The sequence below is a fragment of the Crocodylus porosus genome, unplaced genomic scaffold (assembly GCF_001723895.1).
Source record: "Crocodylus porosus isolate Cpor-Errol unplaced genomic scaffold, CroPor_comp1, whole genome shotgun sequence".
Classification (NCBI taxonomy): Eukaryota; Metazoa; Chordata; order Crocodylia; family Crocodylidae; genus Crocodylus; species Crocodylus porosus.
In genome coordinates, this window is record NW_017728886.1 from 105,312,750 (window position 1) to 105,334,754 (window position 22,005).

Here is a 22,005-nt window from a genome sequence, read left to right on the forward strand (position 1 = left end):
CATTGCCTCTGTGAAGGCTGCCCAATTGACTTTCTTTAGGTTGAAACATCTGCAGAAGGGAGGGCGTTGCACTATTATTGGAGACCTTAGCTTGATGCTTATAGGGTGGTGTTGGCTGTCAGGTATGGGCTTCAGCACTACTTTCTTGCACATCTGGATTATTCCACTGCTCATGAAGCTGAAGTCTGGATTGTATGCTCTTCTCCAGCAGCTACTATTAAATGACTTGGGTTGTTTGGTGCCATGTACCACCAGCATCAGGTTACTAGTCTCTGCCTATTTTTTTACAAGGATGCCATTGTTGTTGTTACCTCTCAGTTCTGTGTTCTTGGGGAACGCCAGCACAGGACACAGCCTGTCTAACTCACAAAGAATTCCCCCCCATCTCTACCTGAACAAGAACTGATTACGAAAGACAATGAAGATGCAATGGGAGATGCACCTAAAGCCCTCCAGATAGGAGAGCAACTGCCCTAGGTCTCATTTGCATCTGAGATGGAACCAGATGACAATTCATTTAAATGGGAGATGGAGAACAGAAAGCCTGAAGCAAAGACCGCAGTGAATTATGGGATCAGAGAAGCAGGGGAGCACTGCATGATGGGGAATCTGTGCTCCAAATGCTAATCAACCTATATTTATGCACACCCAGCCCTGCATTTATCAGACCAATTCTAATCTGGATTTACAAAGGAATCCCGCCCCCGCCGCCCAAATCTTACCAGAACTAAGCAGAAGTAAAGTTTACAAGGCATCTCAGGCTGTACATTTCCCAGTCCCACTATGGGAGGCCTATTTAAACTTGATTGACTAAAACTTGGTTGCTGGGTTCGGGAATGCTGAGGCAAAGAGACCAAGTCAGAATGCGGTATGGGCAACATTTGAACAATGGTAAAGGGTTCATCACAGCATCCAGCCCTTTGGAGCCCTGACCACAAATACTGTCATACTTTTACTGGGATGACTGGTGAAAGTCCTCCCCACAAAAGTTTATGAACACTCCAAGTAATCAATCCCTTTTAGCAAGTTCTGGAAAAGTCATGCTAAGCTTGAGGCTTATTCACAGCAAGGTAAAAAAACAAATCCCTGACGCTGCAAGCGATCTATTTTTTCTGAAGAAACAATGAGGTATCCCATCCAGTATATATCTGCTATCCATAGGAATTTCAGCTGGCTCCTAAGTGTCTGGTTACTCCTTAACCTTATGTTTTTCCTGGTTATTGATCAGTTTCTTGAGATGTTCCAAACCAGATAACCCCTTTTCAATAGAAAAGACAATTATTTACACAATTAAAAGAATGCTTTGAAGAAGCTGAACTAAGGGTATACAAATCTGTAAAAAAGCAGCAACCTGTGTGCTTCAAGAGAAGAAATCTCTCTGATACTATCAGCTGTTGTTCCTGAGAAGCTGGAAGAAACAGATCATCTCCCTTCAAGGATTGTGCTAAGAACATTACCTGTCAGCATTGGAACCTGAGTGCCTGCCTTGGAATGGTGAGATCCCAGCTCTCACTCTCTCTCTATTTTCTCTTCTTCTCTCTAGGTACAGATTTCTGAACCTGGACTGTATTAGTTAAGTTTGTGCTAAGTTTCCCCAAATACTTAGTGAGACCAGGGTAGTATTGTAATTGTTTTGTGTTTGTTTTCCTTTGCATGTCTATTACTACTAGTACCATTACATATTTCATAAACTTAGCAATAAATAATTTTTATAGTCAAACTGGTAGTAACTGGGTGTAAGTTTCCATCTCTGCTTTCCTTCCCCACTTGCTCTGCAGCAATGCTTCTTTTACCTAAGCTAAAGATCCCTGTGAAGCCCAGAAATACTGTGGGGCCTGCTCATCAAGAGGCTACCACTACTAGAACAGTTAGGACAAAAGATTGGGACATGCTGAGTTTAAGACACATAAAGTGATCAGCTTGTACAGGCTGATTGAACCAGTTTGGCTCAGATGTGCCCTAATAAAAGTGAATGCTGGCCCATGAGAGTGTCAGCTGGACACCCAGCTGGATTCTGTTTATCTGTGTGCTTGTGTCTGACTGCATTTTATTGTTACCTTAAAGAACTGATTCCTGGCATATGAGGGTGTCAGCCTGTCTATGCTGATCAACCCAGCCAGGTCAGGCATGTCACGTTAATCTGTGTGTGTTTGTGTGCAGGACTGATTTGGTGACTGGAGGAACCCAGCCCCATTGAAACTGAGTCCTGCAAGATAGCTCCACTGGGGGTGAGGGCTTGCAGAAGGGAAAGATACAGCTCTGTATAGAAACACAAGTAACACAAGTAGCACGTGGATAGAATTACAAAGACCCTAGAAATGTATCCCTAATAAATGAGCACACCCCAAAGTACTGGGCAAATCTAGTAATGTTGTCATGCTGTATTGTGGGAGTTAAAGTCACCAATCACAAGGCTGTACTTGTGTGTGCTACTGTTAGGTAGATTGTTCCACTGGAAAGTACTAAATGGTGGTTTGTATATAGAATTTATAGTGATATTCTTGAGGCTAAGTGTGTGGCTTCAATGTTATTCTCACTTGTGCTGGTATACACTTACTCAATTCCCTTCGATGGTTGGACAAGAGTAAATAGAGCCTTTGTGTGTCTCCTGTATGCACACAATATCATACTCCTGTCATATTACTGCCAGGATATTAGCTTTAGCCTGTGAGTATCCTTCAGTGTTAATTGAAAGGATTGACAATGCCCATGTTTTTGATGCTGTCCATGTATTTCTTAGATAGACATGGTTGTTGAAATTTGGTGCTTGGAGTTGTTGACAGATTTTGCTTTCTAGGAGATGACTCTCCAGAATTTTCCCAGGATGCACTGTGTGGATGTTCCTATCACGCATCATCTATTATCACACTATCAGTTGCCTGAACACGTGGCCAGGTTACTATTTAAGATAGTGTATCATGTCTTAATTGTAACATCTTTCTATCCATAAATCTGAAGTCTAACATCTTTCTAGTTATAAAACTATCTATATATCAGGGAATGGGCAATGAACTCTTTACTGTTAGGCAAAAGCTGCATGTCAGCTGCTCTGCCCTACCTGCCTGTAAGGATACTCTTATCTGTGATGGATGAAATCCAGCCTAGGGGAACTTTGAACTTTTTCACTGATTTTCAGGGTCAAGCCCAAACACTCTGGGCTATGTTTTGTGCCTCCATGAGTACAGTCATAGCTTTATTATCTATAGGCTCTCCAAGTTCTGGACAAGTAATGAACAAGGTATGCTTGAATGGACAGGGTAACTTTTTTTTTAGAAAAGTAAGATAATATACTTCTTCACTAAAGGTAACAAAATATTTCCATTGAGAACACAGCCAAGAAAAATGTGAATTTCAGTGTAAGTTTTGTAGACCTCTTGGGGCTTCTCTACACATTACAGCTATTGTGCAATTAACTGCTTAACTGAAAAATTGAATTAAGACCAGCTACATGTGCAAAGTACCCATCACACCATAAACAGGTCCAACCAGATATACAGTTAGACCTCAACAGTGTGTACTAGCCTTATAGCTGGTTGCTATTCAGCTTTAATTTACATGTGTATCAGAATCTCCCCTGTGGCTGGGGACCCATTCATCTGACCAAGCTCCCAGCCACCTGGGTACACCATGGCAAGCCAGAGCTGGGAGTCCCACAGCTGAGGGAACTCTCATCCCTCACAGTGACTGGAAGCTGCAGGACTGTGGGTGATGTACCCGCATGGCTAGGGGATTGCAGCAGCTGAGATCTCCCAGCTACAGGGGGCTTCATGCATTCCTGCAGCTGGGAAATTGTAGCAGCTGTCATCTCCCACCTGCACAGCGCCTACCATACTCCCCATAGCTGGAATATCGCAGTCCTGTAGCTGACAGGCCTTACAGTCCCAGCTGCACCCCAAATACAGCTGGGACTGCAAGCTCTATCAGCTGTGGGATTCACAATCCCAGCTGTCTGTGGGGTGCGGCTGACACTGCAAGTCCTGTCATCTGCTGGGACTTGCAGCCTTGGCTGCATTGGGAGTTCAGCTGAGCCTGCAAGTCTCTTATTTGCCAGTGTAGGGAAAGCCCAGGATGGTGTTATAAGATCTTATGCTGCATCCCACAATCATGCCTGATTGTGTGGATTACTCATTAGATCCTATATGTCTTTACCTTCTTGTTTAGAGGGGTCCTTATATTTCCAAGGAATCTCAGACAAATTAAAGATGATACAGTGCTTCAGTTGTATGGTTATCACCAAGCTAAGGATTGCTTTTTATCTCAACTGAACTGAAAGCAAGCCTTTTCATGAGGAAAAGTATGGAGGAAACAGCTGGTAACTCCATCCTATCTAACTCTAACATTAAAAAAAATGTTTGAGAACACATTTTGACGAAAACATTTTTATAAGGTTCTTTGTAGTTGAACTTAAAGATCAGATAGCTGGCATATAGGTACCTACATTTTTTCTTCTTTTTTTCCCCATGTGCCTGAGGTAATGGAAAAAATAATATTTATTATCTTTCCTTTCTACAATCTATGTGTACCCTCAATGTATTGTAGAGTTTTTGCACCAGGTCATTGGTGTTTTTTGCATTCGTATATTGATTTGGTGCAGCTTTTTTAATACCTGTTATACACAATTAAATGTATCATATGTTTTGCAATTTTATAAATAAAATTGGAAAAAAAAAACTTCAGTTGATGGAGTAAGGATATATTGACAGATAGCATTATAAAGCAAATAAGAATACTACATCATCCTGAAAGCTCCCTTTTCTTCTTTGATTTTAGTTGTAAATGTTCCTGGAGTCCTATTTATATTTGAGAACTTAATATTTAACAGAGAGGACACCCCCTCACCCACAATACTTTTTGTCCTGCAAACATCATGGGACATCTGTCACTTGTACTAGTACACATTGAATTGGATGATAGACTACAGGATTGCCAATGACCTGATCAATCTCCTACACAAATCTATACAACCAGTGGTTAGCATTGGCAGATCACTCAGTGTGAAGTACATGCCATCAGTTAGTAAGCCCCGGCATTTCTGCATGTTTCAGTGTCAATCATTCATGGAGACTTATCCCTATAGTTGTCCAAATTCTGTTGTTCAGGAGGTAAGAAAGCTGCCACATTCACATGACCAGAAGATTGGAAACAGCAAGTTAAACTGTCTTTATACTACAGACAAATACATTTTGCAGCTCAGAAGGGGAGTATAGAAAGGAGACACTGAACATCCCCCAGCAGCTGTTTTTATCATTGCCATCTATTTATAAATCTCCAGTGATGGAGTAGACATTATAGAAGCAGAAAAAACCAGAACAAGGATGAAATACTGACCTCAAGAAAGTCAGTACATGTTTGCTGTTGATTTCATGGGGACCAGGACTTTTTTGTCTTCCTTGAAGAGTTTAAAATCTAAAACCCTGATCTGACTGTTTAAACAAATGTTTAATTTTATGCACACGAACTGAGGCCAGCATGAAAGAAAAGAAGAGCTTTAAACTGAGACATGAGGGAGAAAGTTTGGGAAAAACTCATGCAATTTCCATGCCTGGCTTTAATACACCAGGAGGGGGGTAATCTGATAAACAAAGCTGTGTCAATGGATAAAGGAATATTAGTGAGCAGTGAAGAGAAAATGCTAAGATTATTGAGAACAGTCATCAGGCAGGTAATAGAGCTACATCATATGTGTAGTACTAGTCATACTTTTAAACTTGTTTTAATTTGTTCATCACATCCTTGGGGATGTGATAGACTGAAAAAAAATAAGAACTGATAACATAGATACAACAGAATCTGTTTGATTCAAAATCACACTGGCAAAGGTGGGTAAAAGAGGTTCTCCAGGGTAGTGCTGACAGTTTGTTATAGATCTCCAACACCAACCTCCCCCCCCACCCCATCAACTATGTTAGAAATCTCTGTAATATAAATACTACTGGGGATTATCTTATTATAAGAGACTTCTACTTTATGATATAAATTGCAGAACAAATACTACTAATAAAGGTAGCATCCAGATATTTCTGGAGGAGAGAGCTGATGCATTTCTTACTAAATAGTCAGTGAACCAATAAGAAGCAAAGCTATATTAGACTTGGTTCTGTAAATAATGAGAAGAAGAGCCGAACATAGAAAATAATCTTTGATCAAGCAAACACGATTCAGTTTAAAGTAATTGAAAGGGTAAACAAAAGTAGGACTGTAACTAAGTCATGATTTTAAGAGGTCAAACGTTGACAAGCTATGAGGCCTAGTTAAGAAGCAGGAAATTAGGGATGCCCCAGGGTGATAGGAAGTGTTAGTATTGTTAGGTATGCAAACACAATTCAGAAGATAAATCCAAAGATTTCAAATAGGTATTCATAGGGTTAAAAACATTCTGACCTGTGGGCTTTCTGGGTGCTTTGCAACAGAAGAATTGCTTTATTATTTTTTTCGTATTTGAAAAAGAAGTGAAAACTAAGAGCTGGGATTTTCTAAGGGGTTCTTTCAGACTAAAAAGTTTGAGAACCACTGCCTTACTGCATTCAGGTTGGGAGACCTGGATGTTCTCCACTCCAGAAATCTAGCAGGTAGGTCTTGTAGGAAATATTTTTAACACATCTTTCAAGCTGCAGAAAATATTATCTGTTTGGAGAAGAGCAAATTAAACATGTACATTAAAAAAGGTGAAATAGTGATCTGGGCAACTACAAGCCTGTTAGCCTGTCCTCAACAGTATTCAAGGCTTTAGAATAATTCTGAATGAAAGAAAAACTAAACACAGGGAGGTAAATAGGATACAATGCAGCATGGTTTTCTCAAAAGTAGATTTTGCACAACTAAGATGACAGAAGTTCTTTTATAAATGAGTGATTTTTCTAGACAAAGGGAATCTAAATGTCATCTACCTGGACTAGGAGAAAGCATTTAACAGAAATCCATATAGGATATTATTAATAGAGTTAGAAAAGATGGGAATTAAAGGACGATTTGTTAGCTGGCTAAGGAACTTGCTTAAAGGGAGATGACAATGAGTAAGGATACAATCAAGGGAGAAAGGGAAGTTTTCAGGCTGGATGAAGATTGCAAGTTGAGTATATTAGACATTAGTTTAGGGCTGATTTTGTTTTATATTTTCATTTCCTAATGGGCAAGTCTACACAATACACAAAATGTGCAGTAGACTAATTCTACTGCGCAATAGTGTGTCATAGTGAAAGCTATGCTAATATGCTAATGCATAGTAGAATTAGTCTATTGTACATTAGCATCACTTAAAAGGCGTATGCCGGCGCCACTGTGCAGTAGCACCAGTTACTGAGTATTGAGTTAGCACTTGCTATTGCAGGTACTAAATTTAATGTGCTATAACTATAGCACATTAATAGATGCAGAGACATGTCCCAGTGTGCAGCTGGTACTGCACAGTCATTTAGTACTTGCTGAACAGTACCCACCATCACTGTGCAGTCCCGATAGTGCACAGGTTGTTTCTGACCCTACTGCACAGTACCAATGAGTTACTAAACAGTAGCTTGTTGCTACTGCACAGTAGTGGCAGCATCACAGTTAGTGCCCACCAATGCTTTGTTGCCATAGCTCATCATTATGATGCACCCAGTGTGGCAAAAAAAAAAGTTGGAGTTATAAAGGAAATACTGTAGTAACAAAAACTTCAACTACAAGCTAGAAGCTCATGAACTGAGAAAAACTGAGCAGGACAAGAACTTAGGGCATTTATACAAGTCACATTTTTTATGTGACTGGGCCCCTGAAAGCACTCTACAGCCATGACTTAACACATGTGCATGGTGGTAGAGAGCTTTTAAAATGGCAGCTCATGTGAAAAATTAACCTCTGTCAAATCAGCTATTAGCTGAAGGCAGTATATAACAGAGCATCTTAGGGAGCTTGTGTTCCCTTGAGGGAACGAGTGCCAGCAAACACCAGCCTAGTCTCACTCCTGGGTCTGTCAGTGAGGGGTGGGATGGGGAGGAGGAGGGGGAGGAAGCATCAGGCAGTTGTTGGCTGGGCTTTGCCTGACCAAAGCTGGAGGGGGGAGGATGGGGTGGAATGGAGCCCCCTCACCTTGTGCCCCACCCCCCCGTTCCCTGGGTAGGGTATTGGGGGAAGCCAGGCCAAGACCATGAGGCAAGGGGGGGTCCTTTCTATGCCCCCCCCCAGCTCTGGCCAGAAAAAACCCAGCTAATAGCTGCCTGCTGCTCCCTTCCCCTACCCCTTCCCCTCTCTTCCCCTCCCCAGCTGACAGCCCCAGAGTTGGTCTGGGGAGAGGGGCAGTTCAGTAGCCTCCTTGGAGGCTGCTACAGTGCCCCCGCTTGTTGGTGCAGGCAGGCTCAAGTCCCCCAAACCAAAAAGTGAACATATGTTTATTGGGGGGTGGGGTGGGGAGAGCTCTAACGCATGGTGCTTTGTGTAAAAAGTTATGAGTTAGTGTGGCCCTTAAATGTCTGTAGGCACCCTCATGTCACTAATTGACCACAGGATGAGTATAAGCCTCTGAAATGATCCAATCATGAAAATGGCCAAATCAATCTTAGGATGTATTGGTTGATGAACAGCTAATAGAGTTAGGGAAATAATACTAGTGCCACTGCATAAGGACTTCTATGGACTAGTCAGAAGTGTCAAGTTAAGCATATGCTGAATTGTTTACAACAACAGTCAGCAAAATTTTAGGCTGCCAGCTGGATTGAACTATTTCAGTTCAGAGGAGAGTGGGCAGGTCCTGCCACTTTTTTCCAGTGGTGGCATGGGGATGCTACCATTGGAAAAAGTGGCAGTAGTGGCTGAGAGGACCTGCCACAGCCACTTTTCCCTGAGGTAGCAGGGGAAAGTGACTGGTGATGGAACTGCTCACTGCTGAATGCCTCTGAAGCTCCATATACAAAGGCTAGATCATATGGTCCTGGGGCTAGATCCAGCCTGTCGGCCTTAGGTTGCAGTTTCTTTGTTTACAGGATCAGGACCTAAATATATTTGAATGAGACATTCAGAAACGAAGAGAAGATGAGCATAGTGATGGTTGTGCTTGATACCTATGTTAAGCTGTGTCTCATGTTTGATTTTGAATCTCTTTCGTGTCTCACTGCTTTAAGTGTTCTCAACCAGGGCAAGGTCTTGTCCCATTGAATTCACTGCTTTAACAGGAACCAGGATTTCACCACCAGTCTTTGACTGCCAGGACACCACTTTCTTACTAATTTCTTACTTCCTTTGTTATTGAAGTTGGCTCTTTCTTGTATTTGTCACTATGCTTTCAAGTTACTTACTTCAAAAGGGAAATTAAATGAAATGGCATTACATCACTTGAGGCAAATTATTCTAATGGTGGGGGAAAAAAAGAAACCTTCTGTCCTGAGCTTTAAAAATTAATCCATCATTCTCACCTTCTGCACTTACTCATGAGTGGTCCATTTATTCTTTCTTTGCCTTGAAACTCTTTCACTGCACTAATGGGAGGACAAGTATGTGTGGCTCTTTTCTTTCAGAAGCCAATGAGGGCTCTGGCATTATTCTTATTCTTGAGTAATTGCTGGAAGTTTCTAGTTCTTATACATGAATAAAGGACTATTTTGGCTTTAACAATAGAATATATTAAAAGATGGTCCAGAAAGGATGATGATAAATATGATAGAACTCAAGCTCTAGCTCCTCTCTCAACATATATGGAGACATTACATGCAGAAAAATGCTTAGTCAATGGTAAGACAGAAAAAAAAGGAGGATAATGAAATAGAGAAGCATAGAAAAGTAGTGACCAAGACAAATGGCAAAGTCTTGATGGGTCCTTTGCTTATGTAAGGAAGAGTGATGGGGTAGAGTGAGGTAACACAGAACAGCAGCAGAGGAGTGTAGAAGCAGTAAGAAAGAAAGAAAGGAAAATGAAAAGAGGACTGAAAGACTCATAGAGAGAAGAGGATGGAATAGAGATGAGCATGGCAGAACCGTAAAGAAAAAAGACCAACACCAGCTGCCTCATGTCCAGGATTCAAATGGTAAAGAACAGTCTGCAATAGGTGCAACTGAGCCAATGCTGAAACAGATTTAGTTGCATATGCAGCTAAGGACAAATTGTGGCCACTGCCATTTCAGACACTGGAGTCCAAATACAAATATCTGGATCAAAAATAGGAGAGACAGACTCAGACATTTAGTCTATCTGAGTAAGGAATTAAGGCAAGATCCACATAAAAAGTGCTCATATAAAAGTCACTAACTGCCAGCTAAGTGCCATATCAGTTGACTTACTCTGAAATGGCTTCAGACACCCACCCATCAGTCCCCCACAACTGTTGCCTACTCCTGAAAGTGCCATCATTCCTCCAGGCACCTAAGATTTTACTAGTAAAATTCCTTGGCTCCTAAATGTCTGCTTCTAGGCTTGCTGGATGTATAGGGTGAGGGTGGGAGCAAATAGGTGATGTGTGCCCAAGAGCCTTAGGCGCTTTTAGAGCAATGTTACCAGATTGGGTCCAATACAAAACATGGTTCCAAGTTCTAATTGTTTTCTAAAAAGTGGGATAGGTTCAACAGGAGGTACTGAGACCAACCCATTCCAGAGTCCATTTAGGGAGCAAAGCGTTCTTCTGGGATGTGAAAGATGTGGGCTCCATTCCCTCATGCTAAGGAATTATAACTTGGCTGTCCTACAGTCTGGGTGAGTCTCTAACCAAGACTGTTGTATATAAGAGGTAACCATTTCTCAAGCTATGTTATATGAGAAAGTGTTGGGCTAGGTACTTACCCCCCAGAAGAGAGCTCATTGCTGTGAATCCCAAGTGGAAAGGGGATCCTAATACCCCAAGAGGTGAGGACTCAGGCTCCTCTCCTTTTCATTCCCTACTGGTTAGTTTAGGAAGCTCCTCAATCAGCGTGCTGGTTGCTGTGTATCCCAGTCTTCGGTACCTAGCTTTTGCCCAGCATAGTGACTTTGGGTACAGAGCTTGAGGTAGGCAAATTGTGCACTGCTCCCTTTTAACAACAGTGTCCTTAGCCTTTCAAAACAGCATTGTATATCTATTAGGAAGTTCACTGCAGTGCAGGCTTTTCCTTCTGTGATGGTTACACATTTGGTGCTTCCTCTCTAGAACCTCTTTATGATGTGATGGAAAGGAAAGAGCCCTTTTCCTGTCAGCTTTTATCTCCCCATACCACATGTTGGACAGTTGGAGTAATTTACCAGTCAGTAAAATGGCATTATGCTTTAGCTTAAATCAGTGATTCTCAGTCAGGGTGCTGTGGTACTCTGGGATGTCATGAAATCTTTTTTATGGGTGCCACAGGATGCTGCTCAATGGTAAGTGTGCAAATACCTACACATGATTCACAGGATAAACCCAGAGATTTTAAACAGGACTCCATCATGTAAAAAACATGCTAAACCACTGTGGTCTTTCTGATTTCTGGGTAACAAAAGGATTGCTCTCTTATTTTTTTCTAGTCAAGAAACAAGTGAATGCTAAGAGCTGGAATTTTCTGAAAGGGCTGAATACAAGGTTGTATTAATCAAGGTTGTTGTAATCAAGGTTGAATACAAGAACTTGAATGGAAGGTGCTGATTCTGCCCAGGAGCACTGCTGTTTGCCTCATTGTGGGCAAATCTGCATTTGTGGTTAGCACAGAGCAATAAAGTCCAGTGCCTATTGCACCAGAGTTTCTCTCTCTTGGGCATGCCATTTGAATGTGCACCTGGGACTGCAGCATGGGTTGGAGTAGGTCTGGCTGTCAGGGGGCCCAGATGGTCAGTTTGCCAGCCTGGGGCTGCTCTGACCTGGCTTAGTGTGCTGCAGAGGGGTAGCTGGGGCACAAGAGTGCTCCAGTGTGGGGCTAGTCACTGAAGCATCCTAATACCCCAGCCAGCTAGTCTGCATCTGCATGTGTGCTGCTATGAAGTAAAAAAAACTCTGCAGTAGGCTAGTACTTGTATTTGCAAGTAATAACCTACTGCACAGTTAGTTTATTATGTCCTAATAGCACTGTATGTATAGACACTGAGACATTTATTGCAGAGCTAATTAGGCAACACCACAGTAAATGTCTTGTGTAGACGCGCCCTATAACATTACCTCTGTTTTCCCTTGTTTTTATCAAACTGTACCAAACTTTCTCTTCTTGAGGTCAGAGGAGTTCTGCTATTGAATGTAGTAGAAGCAGAGGCAATTCATTGTCTTTCTTCCTGTGATAGTTGGTTCTTTTGAGTGTATAAACCATAAAATATGATGATAATAACTATCAGCAACTACAGATGTCCTGGGATGTGGTGTTCCCATTTTTAGATCATTCCACTAGCTGTGGGGAAATCCTGTTGTTTTGCAGTCATTTGTAAAAAACTTGGGAGTGAATACCCACTACTTAAATCAGTAGAGTACTCTGTAATCACCTTGAATAAAATCATTTTTCATTCATGAATCAAAAAGCCCACTATTTAGAATGCTTTACATTGCATAATACTGTATTGTGAAAATGGCTTATCATCAGAAACAAAATAGGGCTTCTCCTCCCTGCCTCCCCACAAACAAGGAGGATGCCAAGTTATGTTTCCTGTGCTTATAAACCAGTGCATTTCTTAGTTCTTGAGTTGTAGGCAAACTTTTTGTAAGAAGGTTAGCTGAAAAAATTCAGCAATCAGACTTTTTTTTAACAGTGTATAGGTTTTCTCTTGATTTTGACCAAATTTGTAACCCTATGTATGCTTGTATGCTGTCTGTGACAGGAGCTGTTATTAATATTCTTCGAAATAGTATTCATTTTCACTGTTTCATTGACATAAGCAATTATCAGAAATTGAGATATATATTAATAGTAGTAGTATACTATGTCTTCTTGATGAAAGAAGAAATCTAGAGAAATCAAAATAAACAAATTAATGTAAATGTGTGTTCTGACTTTATAATGATCTTTTCTAACAGCCGTCTCTAGCAAGGGAGAGCATATTATCTACTGGAAATAATCTATTTGACAGAGATAACAGAAATATAAAGTGGTATAGTTGGCAAAGCTTTGTTTAGGAAAAGCAGTGAATTGGGAAGGTGGGTGCTCTCAGACTTTGACTGGGATGGAAACATCATCTGCCATACGAGCATGCTCAAATTTTGTCATTTACACTCTTTCTGGATTGTTGATAGAACAACTTTATTTCCAATTTGAGCAGTATAGAGATGTTTACCCAGTTTGGTCTTTAACTTGTGTGTCAAGGGTGGCAGTTCATTTCCTACTGTTGTTGAAATCACTTTGTCTAGCATCTTGTTCCCTCCTCAGCCAGTGAATACAGAGTGATAGGCACTTGGACTTTTTCTTTTGGGGCCTACCTTTGAGTGTTTTTAGAACATGAGGTAAGCATGAACCAGATTTAGATTACGAAAAGAAGAGTACTTGAGTGCTGGCTCATAACTAGTACAAAAAAGTTTGCAAATAGCACTGGAAAACTGAAATTCATCATTTTCAATGGAATATCAACTTTCCTATCTAATGAGCATAAACATTCATTTTTTGTAATGCCAAAAATAAGAACAGTAACTAAAAGGCAAGACGGAATATTATTTTAATGTTATCCACTAGAAACAGCCAATAACAAAATTTTGGGTAGAAAAAACTCTCACAAAGTGAATGAAGTATAATCAATAAGTCTCAATATTACAAATTTGTATTTCTAGAAGTTAAAATATAAGAAAGTGTATTGTAGCACTGTTTATCAGATTTGTATGGTTTATGTCAGTAAGATTATAAGCTACATGGAGCTCCATCAAACTTTTAAGTTGTTGATTTGAAGGTAAAAGGACCCATCCTCTAGAATGCCAGCCCTCTTTTCCTTGTCAGTAAATTTGGTTTGCAGCACTGACAGAATTCCTTACAGAATTGCACTCCTGAGGGCCCCAGTTTAGAAAAAAATGGGTGGAAGGGGCTGATGTGTCCTGTCCTTTCCTTCCCCTGGCTCTCATGAAGCTGAGAGCCAGCTTTGATGAAAGTAGACTAGTCCACCACTGTAGGATACTGCTTCTGCTTGCAGAGGTGACCAGATGCCAACACAAAGACCTGGAATAAAGGTGCTTCTGCTAGCACATTTATTTTCTTTTTCATCTTCTTTTTTGCTGCTGCTGCTTCTTTTTTTTTCTTTTCTTTTTTTTCTTTGTTTTTTTGATCAATTCAGGAGCTCCTTTTTGAATTTCTAAAATTGCTTTATGAATATCAGATAAAAGAGAAGTCATTCGAAGATGTAAAGACTAGTTTCTTCTGATGAATCTGGGCAAATGTGGCAGAACTTTCTCGAAGACTTTTTTTTTTATTTGAGTAAAAATATCTTGTTTCATAAATACTATTGTTGCCTGACTCACTCACTATATGCACATCCATATGGACTGTACCATACATATGCATACAGTACTGAGTTCCTACCTATAAACAGTTTATATCTCCTAGTTATATACCTACTTACTTACTAAATAGTACACTATATAGACAGCAAAAATAATTTCCATGTATAAATTCCTCTTTTTGATATGGTGCTAGTTTTATTCCAACATATTGACTCAGACTTTGTAAACACGATAGAGCAGCAATTGTTTTCTATCCAATTAGTCCGACCTTTGCCTTGGCTGTAAAACTTTATGCAAACTACCCTTTGCAGTCTTTGCAGTCTAGTGCAACAAAGATAGACTTATGACTCTTAAAGATTTTTTGGCAAACTGCTAATAAGAGCTTTTTTTCCCTTTTAATAGAAGACCTTCAGCTGATAGAAAAGTAAAAGAAGAAAAAAAGACTGCAGTCTTGCAGAGGCAGTAATGATGACAGCACCATTAATAACATGGATCATTAAAATTTATAAAAAGCTATTCTTAATATAGGATATAAATACATTTCTCAGGCAGAGCTATGAAATTTATAACCTTTTTATTGTCACCAGAGGACCTTCCTAGTGCTCTGCTCCCCTCCACTCTCTGCCCTCCATCATAAATCACTGTGTGGTTAATAACCTAGATTACAACTACCAGTTGCATTTACAGAATTAAATATTGACTATGTGAAAATGTTATTACATTTTTACTGATCTGAAGACCGCAGAACAGCCCTGCAGGACATGTAGCTGGACAGAAATATCAGTGTAATCTTTGTTAGAAACACAGTTATGGGATGCTTGGTAACAAGTGATACAGCTTTCACAAATAGAGAAGAGATGGTGGAGAGCTAACTCTTTAATTTCATACCAAGCAAAACATGTCACCCAGAACAAGTTATATTAAAGTACGTCTAATCTTGAGTTGAAAGTCTCAAGACCAAATGTATGAAGTAATTGTCAAAAATAAATCATAGAATCATCAGAGTTTAGAGATGGAAAGCCTCTATTAACTTATCCAGTCTATCTCCTTGCCAGTGTGAATGTTGCCTTATAATTCATTTTTGAGTGTTTTGTATAATCTAGTAGCATACATTTTAAGCAATGGGGCTTCCACCATATTCTAAAGGAGACAGTTTTATACTCTACCAGTCTGTAAACTGCTCCTCCCTTCTCAACATTACTCAAAGAATTCTGGAGTTCCTCTTCATGTTAGCTACATGGCCTAACTCTAGGTATGAATAAAAAATGGCTCTCAGAAAAAGAATTCAGGATTTGCACCTGGTTGTTTACCTGTTTAAATCATGCAACATTCACTGAACATAGCTGCACGTCATTATAGAGACATAGAATAGGCTACAGACTTACCATTTTGCTAAAAACCCAATGTCTGCACTACCTAAATCCCTAAAAAAATTGTTTTCTATGGCACTATTAAGGTCCTACACCTTTTTTGCCCTGTGTGGGGCCTTGCTTTTCTTTATCTCTGGGTATGTCTACACATTCATTAATGTGCAGTAGTTACTGTGCACTTAATTTAGTACTTGCTTAAAGAAGTACCAACTAATGTGCAGTAACTCACAGTACTGCACAGTAGCGCTGGTGTATGTTTTTTGTGATGTTTACTGTGCAGTAGCATATTAGCATGGGTTTTCCCTTGCATGCTACTGTGCGGTGTTATTAGGCTACTGTGCATTAAGCATCTCGTGTAGACAACCCTCTGTGTAGTCTTCATATTTTCCTCACAAAAGGAGAAGTCAGTGAACATCCAATCCAAACCTTAAAAGGGAAAAATGAGAAGTATAGGGAAGAACAGAAGTTGCTATGAGTTCTGCAGATCCTCCTAGAGACATACTCTTTTCTACATAGAAAAGTAATAAAAAGTGCACTAATGTACTCTCAGGCTGCCATACATTGTTAAAATTATTTCAGTATAGTTTCAGTATTGAAACAATTGTTTCAGTATTATTTCAGTATTGCCATACATTTTAAAAATTATTTCAGTAAAAGTCTACATTAATGAATTATTTTGAGAGAAATTAGCTTTGATACATGTAGCTCTGATGAACACACAAGGAAACTTTAATGCATAATTTTGAATCTTAAAGACTGCATAATAAAAACTCCTTGCTCAGACAACATTTTCCTGCCCACTATGATACTGTATTATGTTCCTCTCTGAATTGCTCTCAAATGTTCATCAGTAGCTTCTTGTAATAAAAATTACACATTGATTCTGGTCTTTCTGGCAAGAACCCAGTACAGTTATGGGAAGGACTGTTGCCTTCTTTTTTTCATTGCGAGATTCATTTGATGAACCTGGCTGAGCCTCTAGCTTTTAACAACCCTTTTAGCAGCTGGATTTCACCTGGTTCAGTCTTTGTTGCAAATAATTGACACTCCTATAATGTAAACCACACTGCCAAATTTCTTTACAATAAAGATGTGGCAGAGATCAGATACTATATTCTTTTTCTTCTAGAACTCTGTCTCGATTGATGGAAGGTGGCAGTGATTCTGGAGTCTTAAAGATATAATAGTATGAGTACCACATTTGTAAAGTGCTTAACTTGTGAGGTTTTATATTTTCCTTTGATGTCTGACTTTGCTCATAATAATCCTGGCTACATGTCAGATGACTTTGATTAATAATTGTGTCAGAGTCATTTCAGAAATTTATTCCAGGTTAATCTGGTGTGAAAATATTTAAGTGAGCCTTTTTTGCAGAATGGCCTGATTTGTACTAATTAATAACCGATAGAGTATTTTTTTACGTCCTGCATGTTAATTGCCTTTTAACTGTATTTTCTACTGTTACTATTGCATACTGCAATGTATACTCTTTCTTTCTCAAATTATGTTCTATTAGAAAGATTTCTTGATACAGTATTAGGTAAAATACATGGTATCTAATATCAGGGAGAGGGATCAAACTATTTTTTGTATGTTGTATATACATCATGTAAGGCAAACTTCTGGATGTGTAAAATAGTTTCTTAGCTGTTCCAGGGTTCAAGCACAAATGGAGAGCAGTGAAGAGCTAAGTGGAATAGAAGAAATAAACCTGTTTGGGAAGGCAATAAAGGGTATATGAAAAAAATGCAGTGGCATAGAAATGTTCCTGGAAATGTCCTAGGCAAAGGGATAAAAGATGGTGCACAGGACATGAGAGTAACCCTATCCCTCTATACCATATGCCCTCCATGCTACAGAAGAAATGCTAAATCTGCCCAGGAATCGTGGTATGATTCACTTTATCCCATGAATCCCCCTGACAGAATTTGGGACTTTCTTCAAAGGGGGAAGTTGTCTGATGAGGGCGGCTCATAGCTCTGCTCCTTGAGGAACTGCCATGTGCAAAAGGTGTCACGGGGAGGTGTGATTTCAAGAGATTTGACCATGGGAGAAGTGTTTTGATGGGTAGGCTAGTGAAAAAAGAAGGGAGAAGACTGAACTGTGTAGAAGTGAGCTTTAATTTTAAGAAAGGAAAGTCAGAGATGTTGAGGTTTGCCATGGGCACTATACCAGGCTTCATTTTCCTCTCTCTAAACACAGGCACATACTTCTTCTTGCTTATTACGGTTACTAATGTGTCTATAAAGTAGTTCTTGAAGTATTTTGTTACCAGTAGAAAGGTCTCCAAATAGTGCGGTCTGGCATCTATTACATAGCCACCACTGCCACCAATGTTTCCACCACTGTGTCTCCACATTACCAGTTGCCACTGATTCCCCTGGCCACTAATTGCTACCAATCACCCCTGCCACTGATTGCTGCTGATTCATCTTGCTGCTGTTTGTCACCACCACCCTGACTTCACCCTTAATTATACACCCTGAGGAACCTTTCCCCACCATTTGGGAAACATTGCCTTATCTGTTCACTTCCTGTGTAAGTGTTTTAACTTCTGGGATACTAGGGAAAGGGTTGGCCCCACAACCATATACAAAGTCGGTAATCTCCCCATTTTCCACTGGTTGGTACTGTCATCTGTCAGGTAAATGCACTGGTTCAGAAAGAGATCACTCCTCTGAGCAGCTGCCTCCTTTCAGCTGTTAGCATCAAACAGGATCCTGACATGATGAAGTTAACCAAAGCATGCTAAGACTGCCCTCTGATAGAAGGGACAAGTACACACCTTCATGAGTAGAACTGGATCAATGCTGCCATAGAAGGAATATGCTTTACCGGGTTAGTTTCCTGAACTAGTCACATTTTTGGGGGTACATGCAGGCATTCAGAGGGAATAAACTGGCCAAAAATGTTGTGTCTGACATGAGTTAGTTCAGCATAGGAGGTGCACTAACTTAGATAGAGATAGGGCTAACCCAGTCTAGGACAGTGTCAACCCAATCTAGGAAAGCTCATCCGCTTGCCCCAGCCCTGGCTGTGCTATTCCTATCTTCCCCCCACCACTTCTCCCCCATCCTGAATGGGCTATTTATAGCCCCTGGCTGGGCAATTCCCCCCCCCCCCACGCCATTCTGCCAGCCCCTCCTTCCACCCTGAGTTACTTACCTGAGGCTGTGGCTGAGAGGCAGGGGGAGGCAAAGGGGCAGGGCTGATTTGGCAGATCTGTGCTGTGTGGAGAAGAAGCCCCCACCTTGAGGAGCTTCTCTATGCACAACCTGGCTGGGAGGAGCCAGAGCTGGGGGAGGGGCCTGTTCCCACCTCTCCTGCCCCCATGCTGCCAATGGTGGGGCTGGGAAGGCTGCCTCAGCTCTATGACAGCTGGGGGCAGGGCTGCCCAGCTGGGCTGGAGCAGACAAGCTGAGGTGGAGTAGCCCACCCAGTCAGTGATGGGAGGGGTTAGTGGGGGATGCAATGCAACCTGGGATGCAGGGGGACTGCAACCTAATGAGTCAGGAGGGGATCTGGGATAGAAATTTGACAGACTGGTTGAACTTAAGTCAATTAAATCTGATACCACATCCATCCAGGTCTACCTTAAATCAGTTTGGGCCATTTTAAAACTGTTCTATATGCAGTGAACTTCTGTTCTGTTACAAGTTTAAACTGGTTTCTTATCCCTTTTACCAGCGTATTTGTAATATCTGTCCCTAGTCATAATGGTATTCACCAGACATAGCAGGGCACAGTTCTGGAGGAAAACTTCAGCTTTCACTAAACCAATGAGCTACCATGCTTATTAGGCAGGCTTTTACTATATTCTCTGTGTCCATTTTTCCTCAGGATGTCCCATCCAGCTATTGACATCAGGGCTTAGTCACAATTTTACAGACAGAGAGGGCAAATAATAAAAGCAATGATTGTTAATGATGTGAACACGAGAGAAAGTGTCATGAGACTAACACCAAAGCTAAGGTTGAGCAGCTACTTAGACTTGAAATAAGGTACAAAAGTGTTTAAGTTTCTGACCCAGGTTAGATGACAGACATCTGGAAGGACATTTCACTAGTATAAGTATTTTGGTGTTTAGTTCCCAGAGATCATTTCCATGCCGCTTTCTTTTCATGTGGACATTTCTGTTTCTATATTAGGGGGTTTATAATTAGAAAAAAACTTTTCATGTATGTGGATATTACCTAACAGTTCCAGGAAGTAAATTTTTCTCCTCAGTATATGTCAAGTCACCATGCTTTATCTTATAGTGTTTAATACATATTACAACATTGTCTATGTTCAGCATCCTTTCAGATACAAGTTTCTCCTTGGCTGTTGCTTTTTTAACTTCCAGAGATCTCATGCTTGTCCATTTGTCACATCTTTGCAGAGCTGAAGAACTTCTTTAATGCCTTTAATTACTCATGGTACAAATGTATAGATACAATATCTCAATGAAGATGAATATATCTTTAAGGAAAAATAGATACCAAATACTAATAATTCAAATAATCTAGTGGGCATACAACAGGAAACGTCCTTTAGAAGAGGGTAAATGCTGTTTGCCACAACCATTAATAGCTTATTCACTACCCGTAAAGGACACAGACACAACGAATGGGGCACCTATTGTACAGCTGAATGCAGTCAGCTTTCAATTTCATTTACACAATGGCATGTTATTAAAAAGTAGCCCAAATTAATGTTTATATCTTGTGGCAGTGCTATTCTATCTAAGACAGGGCTATGAGTTCTTTGCATGATCGGTGGAGTCTCACACCACCTGCTCACTGACAAAGTCGAAGAATGCAAACGGGACCAGTATTCTGCTGACAGGAAGAAAAATATCTATCCAACAAATGATAGGGAATGCAATAAAAGTTGAAATAAGGCTTTTAAGACACACTATATATGTACAGTACTAAATCTTCTATAGCCACTTGTTAAGCTCATGATATTGTACTCAATTCAGGAAGTCTCACAGCTAAATATAGAACATGAAAATAGTATAAAAAACAAGCACAGACTTTTCATTTACCCCTCGGGGACCTTTTTCATAGCCTTTAGAACTGTGTGTGTGCACGTGCATGCAAGTGTGTGTGTGCGAAGATGAACATAGAAAAATTGGGGGGGAGGCGGGATTTGTTCCTTATAAAATATGATTCAATTCATAAAGAAATAAGATGACTAATACTCTTTTTTTTTTGGCTTTGTTTCGTTGTTTTCAGAAGAAGCGGAACACTTCAGCCATCTGCATTCACCAGTGATACCATGCTGTTTATTCAAATGAGGATTCTTAACAAAAAGGTTACTTCATTGGGCCAGGGCAGCTTGTTTGCCCAGCAGGAGCTCTACACTTTATTTAAGCTTTTAAACTCCATATCAGTAGCATGAGAGTTGATGTTTAGAGCACAATAGGGATACAGTATAGTCTAATATATGCGTTTTTCCATCAGAATTGTAAGAGTTCTGTACTGAAGGAAATTTACACAAGCCTTATAGGAATTAAAACGAGGCATTTATTTCATTCAGAGAATGCAGTGACTTCCAATGGGTTGTACTGCAAAGGACTCTCAGCTTTGAAAGGGACCTTTTATTGTGCAGGAAGAAAGCTCAGATATAGCACTAAGGGAAAATTTCAGAGTCCAGATTAGCATGCCTAGCAACTCATTGCTGTGTACAGTTTTTTCCCAGTCCCCCACTAGCTGAACTCTTTCCGTACATCTTTAATTGATTGGGTTAATATAAACCCTCAGCACTACCAGTGTTTGTGTGGCCCCCATAATAAGGCTATTGTGTGCTTCTCTCTACTCTTGTGTTCCCTATTTAGGAATGTGTCGCTCTGAGCAGTTCAAAAGTGTGAGCAAATGAAAAAAGCCACAATCACTTCATTAATGATTTGTAAACAGAATATCCAGTACTGACGCCACCTGCATGGGCTTTCAGAAGAAAAAAATACTGGATTTGCTGAAGTCCTGTGTAGAATCACTGTGGAATTTAATTCGGCAGAGTAAATAAATGCCCCAATTAACACTTTTACACTCAACCAAATGGTTGTATTTAAAGGAAACAGTTTCTTTCTTGAAGGAAAAATTCAAAGGAGACATGTGGTAAGATTAAAAAACAACAACAACAACAACAATGCTCCCCCCCAAAACAAACAAATAAAAACCCTTTAAGTCTCTTCTGGTACACTTTACACAAGCTGGCACACAAATAGAGGTTGAAGTTACAAAGCTTGAGAGCAAAAAGCGGATAAAAAAGGGTATATAAAGTAAGGAAAAAGTTCACTGGAAATTTCAAAATAGCAGCAAATGTGTTTATAGCTTCAG